The following is a 9,145-nucleotide window of genomic DNA, read 5'->3' on the forward strand; positions in this document are numbered from 1 at the left end:
CAGCTGTGATTGACAGCGTCTCACTGATGGTGCAGGTTAAAACTTATTTGTCCTTTTCTAGGAATGTGTTACTATGTGACTGTGTGTGTTATGAAATAATTAAAGCTGTGATTTTGTCATGCAAACCTCACGGCAGAGGAGTGGGGAGAAAGCCCCCCATCTATGGAGGGGCGGACACGCCAAGCCCGAGTGGCGTTGCGACCCAGGTGCTAGGTTGCAGTGCTTGGAGCAGGGCTCCGGGCTCACGGGAGCTGCCGCTGCAGGGATCACAGATTTTATTAAAATTCACACTTACCCTGAAAACGTGACCTCTGCACCAAAACCCCTTAGGAAGGAAAAAGCAAAACGCACAACCCCAGCATGGGGAATAATTGGGTAGGTTGTAGTACTGCTAAGGATCTGGGGGTTACAGTGGACCACGGATTGACTGAGACTCAACAATGTGATGCAGCCGTGAAAAGGGCTAATACTCTGGGGTGTGTTAACAGGAATGTTATATGCAAGACACAGAAGGTAATCTTTGGCACTGGTGAGGCCACAGCTGGAGGACTGTGTCCAGTTCTCAGTGCCACACTCGAGGAAAGATGTGGATAAACTGGAGCGAGTCCGGAGGAGAGCAAGAAAAATGAGAAAAGGTTTAGAAGACCTGACCTCTGAGGAAAGGTTAAAAAAAACCTGGGCCTTTACTCTTGAGAAAAGACCAAGAGGGGACCTGATGACAGTCTTCAGATACGGTAGGGGCTGTTATAAAGAGGACGGGGATCAATCCTTCTCCGTGTCCAGTGAAGGTAGGACAAGAAGTAATGGGCCTCGCCGGCCGCAAGGGAGATTTAGGCTGGATATTAGGAAAAACGTTCTGACTGTAAGGGGAGGTAAGCCAGGGCCGCCCAGAGGATTAAGGGGGCCTAGGGCCCCCCCGCAGCCAAATTGCCACTAAGACCTGGCACTTTGGCAGCGGGTCCCGGAATGGAAGGACCCCCCACCGCCGAATTGCTGCCGAAGACCCGGAGCGGAAGAAGCTCCGGGGGCCTGGGCCCCGCGAGAGTTTTCCAGGGCCCCCGGAGCGAGTGAAGGATCCCATTCCAGGGGCCATGAAAAACTCTCATGGGGGCTCCTGTGGGGCCTGGGGCAAATTGCCCCACTTGCCCCCCCCTCTGGGCAGCCCTGAGTTAAACTCTGGAACAGGCTTCCAAGAGAGGCCGTGGGATCTCCGTCATGGGACATGTTTAAGAAATACCTGTCAGGGATGGTCTAGGTTTACTTGGTCCTGCGCCGGTGGCTGGATGTGATGATCTCTCAAGGACCCATCCACATTTCATTGATGATTCAAAAATTGGCACCTTAATGATAATTACAGTAGTGCCTACAGGCCCCACTGTGCTTGGCGTTGTACATACACCCAGTAAGACACGCTCCCTCCCCTAAAGAGCTTAAAATTTAAATAGACAAGGTAGCCGACGTACGTGAGGGGCATCAGAGGCCCAGAGAAGAGAAGTAACTTGCCCAAGGTCACCCAGCTGGTGAGTGGCAGAGGTGGGAACTGAATACAGCTCTCCTGAATCCCAGACCACTGCTCTGGCCGCTGGACCACACTGCCAAGGCTGGCGGGCAGTAGGGCTTACTGAGCACTTGAATATTTCTTGGTTATAAAATAATTCTTCTGACCTGAAATCTGCTAATTGTACAGAGTCTATGTAGCCAGTTGTTCCTGTCATTGCTACCCTCATAATAATACCTAGCTCTTATACGGCACTTTTCATCAGTAGTCTCAAAGCATCTCGCAAAGGTCCTCAGTATCATTATCCCCATTTTACAGATGGGAAAACTGAGGCACAAGGCAGTGAAGTGACTTGCCCAAGATCACCCAGCAGGGCAGCAGAAGAGCCAGGGGTAGAACCCGGTTCTCCTAAGTCTATCCACCCAGTTCTCCTGAGTCTATCCACTAGGCCTTCTTCTTCCATGCCTGCCAAGTCTGTTACACCCAGTCATTACATCTTGTCTTAATTTAGGCCCTGCGCCTGCAGTCAGACCCATTTGGATAGACTCTAAGCCCATCTGGAGCCTTGTTGGCCTCCAGGTGGAGTTTAAGGTGTGGGAATTGTCCTATAACATCCTAAAATAGTCTGGGACTTTCCTACTTGAGAGATGCCCTTCTGCCCCTACCCTGCTGCCACAGCAGAGGCACCTGAGCTCCCCTGCTCAGAGGAGAGATGGTGGCAGAATATTGGCTATGAGACCCACTCCACTCTGTACTTCATTTTGCACGCTGGGCAGAAATAGCCCAACTGTGCTGAGCTTCGCGGCGTGCTGCATAGTCCTTGTGGTTGAGCAGTACGGTTGAGAGAGTTGGGGGTGGGGTTACCTCTGGGAATTGGAAGGTTTTTAATTGTTTGACTGAAGCGGTGGGGGAAGGTGCTGTTGGGTTGGTCCAGTAATGAGAACAGATGGGAAGGGAATCTAGAGCCTGGGGTAGGTGCTCGTTAATGGGTGTTCTTTAAATCTCAACAAGTAGAACAAATGAATCAGTCAAGTGAATAAAGATCAGATTTACCCACCTTCCCTTTCTGTCAGACATTTCACATGCATTTTGACTGAGCCTGAGATTGCCACCGTACTTAACCACGGCAAAAAATCAGTGCATGAGAAATGCAGCTGTAACTTAACTCTTTTTCTGCTTGAACACAGCACCCTTGAGCTGTTGCTGCAGTTGATTGTTACGGAAGTGAACTAATGTGGGATTAGCTGGGGATCTGCTGCATTTTCCCAGGAAATGAGCCTGACCTTACGTTTAGGAACATAGGACAGGAAAGGTCATCAGAAGTCCAGACCCCAGCTATCACGGGCAACCCCATCATATTATTCATAAACTCGTCAAGCTCCATCAAAAACTCCATGGGCCCAGTCCTTACTCCGACAACGTGCCCATTCACTGCAGTAGGATTCTTGCCCAGTCCAGGGGTGCAGATGGGACACTTCTGAACCATAAAGAATCCCACAGCACTTTGCCAACACAACAAACAGCTGTACAAACACTGGACCAAACTGGGTGAAACTCAGGGCATATCTGTAGTGCAAACATTACAGTGGCAGGACTGCAGCTATGCCATTGTAGATTTGCTTAGTATAGACTGTTTGCAGTCATTTGCTACAGCACCAGAAGGGTTTTCCGTCGCTGTAGTAAATCCATCCCCTAGAGCAGCAGTAGCTAGGTTGATGGAAGAATTCTTCCATTTCCCACCGGTGTTTATACCAGGGCTTAACTACACTCTCAGGGGTGTCAATTTCTCTCCCGTGAGCAATGTGGCTAGCCAGGCCTCGTGTGCGCTGTAAAAGTATGATCAAAAAGTGGCATTTGACCAGACGTGCACCAAGATCCCTTCATTCACTGCTGCAGCGGAGCCACGTCCAGGGTGACTGAAAACAGCAGCTGTGTAACAGCACATGGCAAAACCACCTGGGGAGTTTAGGGCAGAAAGGGCAGAAGACTAGGGGGCGCTCTTTAAATCAGAGCACTGAGACTCTGAGCCATACTCATGCAGTGCAGATGTGAGCAGCATTCACACTGCACTAGCCAAACGCTCAAAGATCTATCCCAACATGCACCAGGGTCAGTGTATAAACTCTCTCTTTCTATTTATACCGTGCTCGAAGATAACAGCTGTAGGATGAAGCCTCTGTTTTATCTGTACCCCAGGCTGCAGGGGGAAGTTCCCTGGAATATTACGAACACCTGATCCTAGTGAAGCTGCAGCTGGAAGATATAATTTAGCCTGATGACCAGGGTAACACCTTTGGTTTTACGGGTCTTGATTCAGCAAGACAAGGTGGGCAAGGTAATAGCTTTTATTGGATCAGCTTCTGAGGGTGAGAGAAACAATTGTTTCTCTTTGACATGCTGGGACTGGCATGGCTACAGCTACACTGCAAACAACAATGGCAGGTATCTAATTTTGATCCAGCAAAGAATTTATGCCTGTGCTTAAGTCGTAATGACTTCAATGGGACTTCAGTTAAATATACACTTAAGTGTTTTGCTGAACTGGGATGAACTGAAGCGCTAAGTGAACTTAGCACTGAGCTGGGATGAACGGAAGCACTTGCTGAACAGAGACTGGCCCATGATACCACACCAGTTTTTTTAATCACTATTCCCTTCCTTTCCCTTCCAGTGAAGCTTATTCTAGATTTGGTTAGTGTAGACTGTGTGCTGAATGCACAAAATAAAAATGGCCCCTGCTCCAAAGGGGCTACCATCTAGGGCTTGTCTCCACTTCAGCATTATCCAGAGTAAGGTAGGGTGTGAATTTAAAGCGGATTAACTATTCCTGATTAATGCCACGTGTGGATGCTCTTATTAGACTCATAGGCCTGGTCTACACTAGGACTTTAATTCGAATTTATCACAGTGCACCACTCTGTGGCGCTCTGGACAGCAGTCCGAGCTTGGATTCTCTGGCCAGCCACACAGGAAATGACGATGCAGAGCTCTCCAGCAGAGGAGTCGGGCAATCCCAGAATAGAAAGAGGTCCCCAGCATGGACTGACCGGGAAGTCCAGGATCTGATCGCAGACATGCCGCTTCTACGAGGCACTGCATGCCATTCTAGGTGGGTCTTGACAGCCAGGATCTCTTCATCACCAATCAGGGAAGGATCAGCGGTAAGTGCTACAAACAGGGAAACATTTATTATTTTAAGAAACAGGGATTTATATAAAAATAGAAATACTATATAAACATTTTTAAATATGAAACTAAACAAACAGCAGGTCTACACAAACAGCAATGGAGCAATAGTCCTCTGGGGATATTTCAAAAAGCTCTCAGAGAGCAGCTGGAAAAGCCTCAGCAAGAGGTTTCTATGCCATCCTCAGGTGGGGACATCGCCTCCTCTGGAGCATGGCGTGGGGTCCTGGGTCTGTGCAGGGGCTCTATTAACATCGCTCTCCTCTGTGTGCGCCTGCACGCCTCAGGGGTGATGTCGTTGTGGAAGTGCTGCATCTAATTAGTGGAATTAGTGTACTGTTACTATTGTGCATGGTAGACTTTTACTTTGCATAAGAAAGACAACAGAGTTTTACTTTGCATAAGAATGACAACAGCCACGTGTTGCAGGCCTCAGAGGAAAACCATACAGGGTCTTTCGCTCACTGCGGGAGATGCCGCATAACGCTCATCTTTTCTGCTTTGCACATTGCCTCCAGCAGGAGAGCACAGCTAAGCACTATCTGATAAGCAGTCTGTACTGTAAGGCTTACCAGGACTTAGTGCAAGAGGGATGCAGCTGTCTCAAATCTCGGACTAGTTCGAGATCTCCTGAACTTGGTTCCCTGTTTGGTCTTCTTAACTGAGAATGACTAGACTGTGTTTACTGTTGGCAAACATGTATTTGTTCAAGGAAATCACCTACTTTATCACACAGCTTGGCTCCTTCACGGACTGCCCGACATGTTCCAGGAACTGATGGCCAGCTCCAGAGCGGCGGCAGAGCAGAGACAGTCGAGGAGAGCCTGTGTCAGCAGCATCGCACACACATGGAACGGGGAGGTAGGGGGGGCAGGAAGACCAGCAGGCGACTCAAACGCGCAGGTGGCGGCAGGAAGACCAGCAGGCGACTCAAGCGCTGCTTGGTCAGATGTTCTGCAAGACCACAGGCAGGAGGAGAGGCCCCCTGCAGTGCATCTGCAACCGCCCTCCAACGCCAAGAAGTCTCACCCAAAGTGACAAGAAGACTGTCACTGCGTGTCAGAAGACTTTGTGGGGATTTTTAAATTACAGTGCATAGCCCATTACCAGGGTACAGACTTGGGGGCAGGGTCAACTGCAGGGCACACACAGACTGCAGTCACTAGGCACCAGGGACAGTGTGTGGTGTGTATGCTGCCCGGGTCTTTCCTTGATGTGTAGGGTCCTGGTGCCTGACATCCCCGAATGTAAAGGCAGGCTTCCCTTCACATGCATTCCACCCATCAGTGCACACCTTAACCAGCACAGAAGGCTTCCCTGTTTCACCGAAGAAACATAAATGCTAAGTCACCGATAGATTTAGTATTAATTACTCAAACATGTCCTTAGTTTTAAAACGTCCTTTGGAAGTGGGGAAAACTTGGTTTATGATCAGGCTCTCTTAAAATCAAGTGGACAGTCACAGGGATATTCTCTCAGCACGGGTGTCTGGCTGATCATAAACAGCAGCCACCACCATTCTGCACTTGCTCAGGGGGGTAGAAGAGTTCCTTTTCAGTGTCCAAGGCGCGGCATCTGCACATCCCCCCAACTATTTTTTTGTGGTCGAGAAAAGTGCCTGCCTGGAGGCGTCTAAACAGACTATGGTCCCACCACAGCTTGCAGCATTGAAAAAAAGCCCCCCTCGTTAATGTACTCGCTGGCTGGTGGGCTGGGTGCCAGGGAGGGATGTGAGTCCCATCTATAGCCCCACCGCAGTTTGGGAATCTAGCTGTCTGGCGGGCAAGTTTTTCAGAGGCTATGGCCACTCGCTTCTGCACAGTCAGGGCTGCTCGCATCCTTGTGTCCTGGCGCCTCAGGGCCTCTGTGTCATCCCAGACCTGCAGCACTATGCGGTCCCACCAGTCTGTGCTTGTTTCCGGCCCAGAATCGCCGTTCCACACCATGAACTTGACCCATTGCCACCATGATCTCTTTCTCAGCATCTGACTGTGGAAGAGCATGCATTGGGGGAAATCCCTAATTCAATGGGCAGTGGCCCTGTGAATGTGGAAATTTGTGTATTTAGTATGGATACAACAAATTCGACTTAAGTAGATTCGAAATAGTCCTGTAGTGTAGACAAGCCCATAGACTTTAAGGTCAGAAGGGACCATCATGATCATCTAGTCTGACCTCCTGCACAGCGCAGGCCACAGAATCTCACCCATCCACTTCTATTATAAACCCCTAGCCTATATCTGAGTTATTGAAGTCCCCAAATTGCAGTTTGAAGACCTCAAGCTGCAGAGAATCCTCCAGCAAGTGACCCGTGCCCCATGCTGCAGAGGAAGGCGAAAAACCTCCAGGGCCTCTGCCAATCTGCCCTGGAGGAAAATTCCTTCCCGACCCCAAATATGGCGATCAGTTAAACCCTGAGCATGTGGGCAAGACCCACCAGCCAGCACCCTGAAAAGAGTACCTTATTCTGAATTAGGTAAAACCACCGTGGATTAATCTAGTTCAGAATAAGACGCTCTTATTTTGGAATTACAGTGTCCATCTATGGAGTCAATCAGGAATAATGCCCCATGCAGACAAGCCCTAAGAGTTAGACAGAGGAAGGATGGACCAGTGGTTAGGGCACTAGTCTAAGGCCTGGGAGATCTCAGTTCATCTCTGTTCCACCAGGGACTTTCTTTGCGACCTTGTACAAATCACTCTGTTTCTCTGTGCCTCAGTTCCCCGTCTGTCAAATCTCACAGCGGATGAGGATAAAGGCATCAAAGATTGTGAGGTGTTCGGATACCTTGGTGCTTGGATACCCTTTTTTTTTGCAAGGCGCTATTAATCATGGATTCCAGCAGCGCCCACAATTTACTAGACACTGTCCACACACAGGACAACCATCACTGCCCTTGAGGGCTCACAGTCTAAGGAGACAAGGACAGAACATACAATCGACATATGTCTCTCAAGAAAAATATTAAATGACTGGCAGGGAGTTGAATGGAGAAGGATGGTGGCTTGGGATGAGAGGAGATTAAAGGACAGCACAGAAAAAATGCAGAGAGGTGCTGTCTTTTACTGTATGTTAGCACAGCTTCTAGTGCAATGGAGCCTGGATCTCAGCTGGCCCCACCAGAATTCGAATAATGAGTGTGGAGGAAAGAAACAAAACTGAGCATCAAGATCAGCATCCGGGATGGAGTGGAGGGCTCAGGGGGCGAGGAGACCTGCTGAGAGACCCGCTCTGAGCTGTTGGCAATGGGGAGAAGGCTGAGAATTTTTAGCTGGCCTGGAAGCAGTGCTCATGCAAGTGGAGGGATCCAGAGAGGGGGTGGGACGTGGTCAGATGGACAGGTGAGGAAGATAATGTTGATGGCTGCCCTTTGGATGGACTGGGGCAGTCAGTGTGACTGGAGACAATGGAAAAGGAAAACAATGCTGGAGAAATGGCCCACAGAAAGGATGTTGCATTAAGCAGGCAACGCTGCTGCACAAAAAGGCAAATGCTACACTGGGTTGTATTATGTGCAAAACAAGTGAGGGGGTTATTCCACTCCAGGCAGCCTCGCTAGGATGCCATTAGAATGCGGAGCTCCGCTGCGGGCAGCTCACTAGATAGAAGCCTGTCCAATTGGAGAGGCTCCTGAGGCGAGAGACAAAAATGATCAAGAGGCCGGAAGATACAACCTGCCATGGGAGGTTAGGAAGAATTGAGCAGGCGCAGTTTGGAGAAAGACAGAGGGGGATACATGAAGCTGTCCAGCTGTGATACAGAGGACAGGGAGCCGTTATTGTCAGTCAGCAAGACGTGCACAAAACACAGCTGAAACGGGCTTCAGATGCCTCCGGGAAAATTCAGGTTAAACGGGAGGAATCTATTCCAAGCTCTGGTACAGACTCCCTGTCCGACCTTGGGCCAATCACAATCTCGACTGAGCCTCCATTCTCTAGCAGTAAAATGGAGACAGTACATCCTTCCTGCATCGCGCTAGTCTATTTAGATCATGAGCTTGACAAGACATGGACTGCCTCACACACTGGGTTTATGCGGCACCTAGCGCCATATGGCCCTGATCACAGTTAAGGCTTCTATGTGCTCACCATCATCATCATGCAAACCCCAAAGGGCCAAAGATTCTCTGAAAATTGTGTGCAACCCAGCTCCATCTCTAGCTAGGTACTTAAGGTGCTCTGGTTGGATATCTAGTTTATGTCGATCATTGGCGATCTTATTCCACCAAATTTTCTGGAGACCATGTGATCACTGGCCATGAAGTGGCCTTCCCTGGTAAATTCCTGCCTCTAGGTGCCACTGTAATAGAAAAATAAACAACCAAGGATGAGAATTCCCATGGCTGTGTTTGATCAGGAGTTGGGAGGTTTGGGGGGAACCCGGGCCCACACTCTACTCCGGGTTCCAGCCCAGGGCCCTGTGGATTGCAGCTGTCTATAGCACCTCCTGTAACAGCTGCA

The sequence above is a fragment of the Mauremys reevesii genome, linkage group 5, assembly GCF_016161935.1.
Source record: "Mauremys reevesii isolate NIE-2019 linkage group 5, ASM1616193v1, whole genome shotgun sequence".
Classification (NCBI taxonomy): Eukaryota; Metazoa; Chordata; order Testudines; family Geoemydidae; genus Mauremys; species Mauremys reevesii.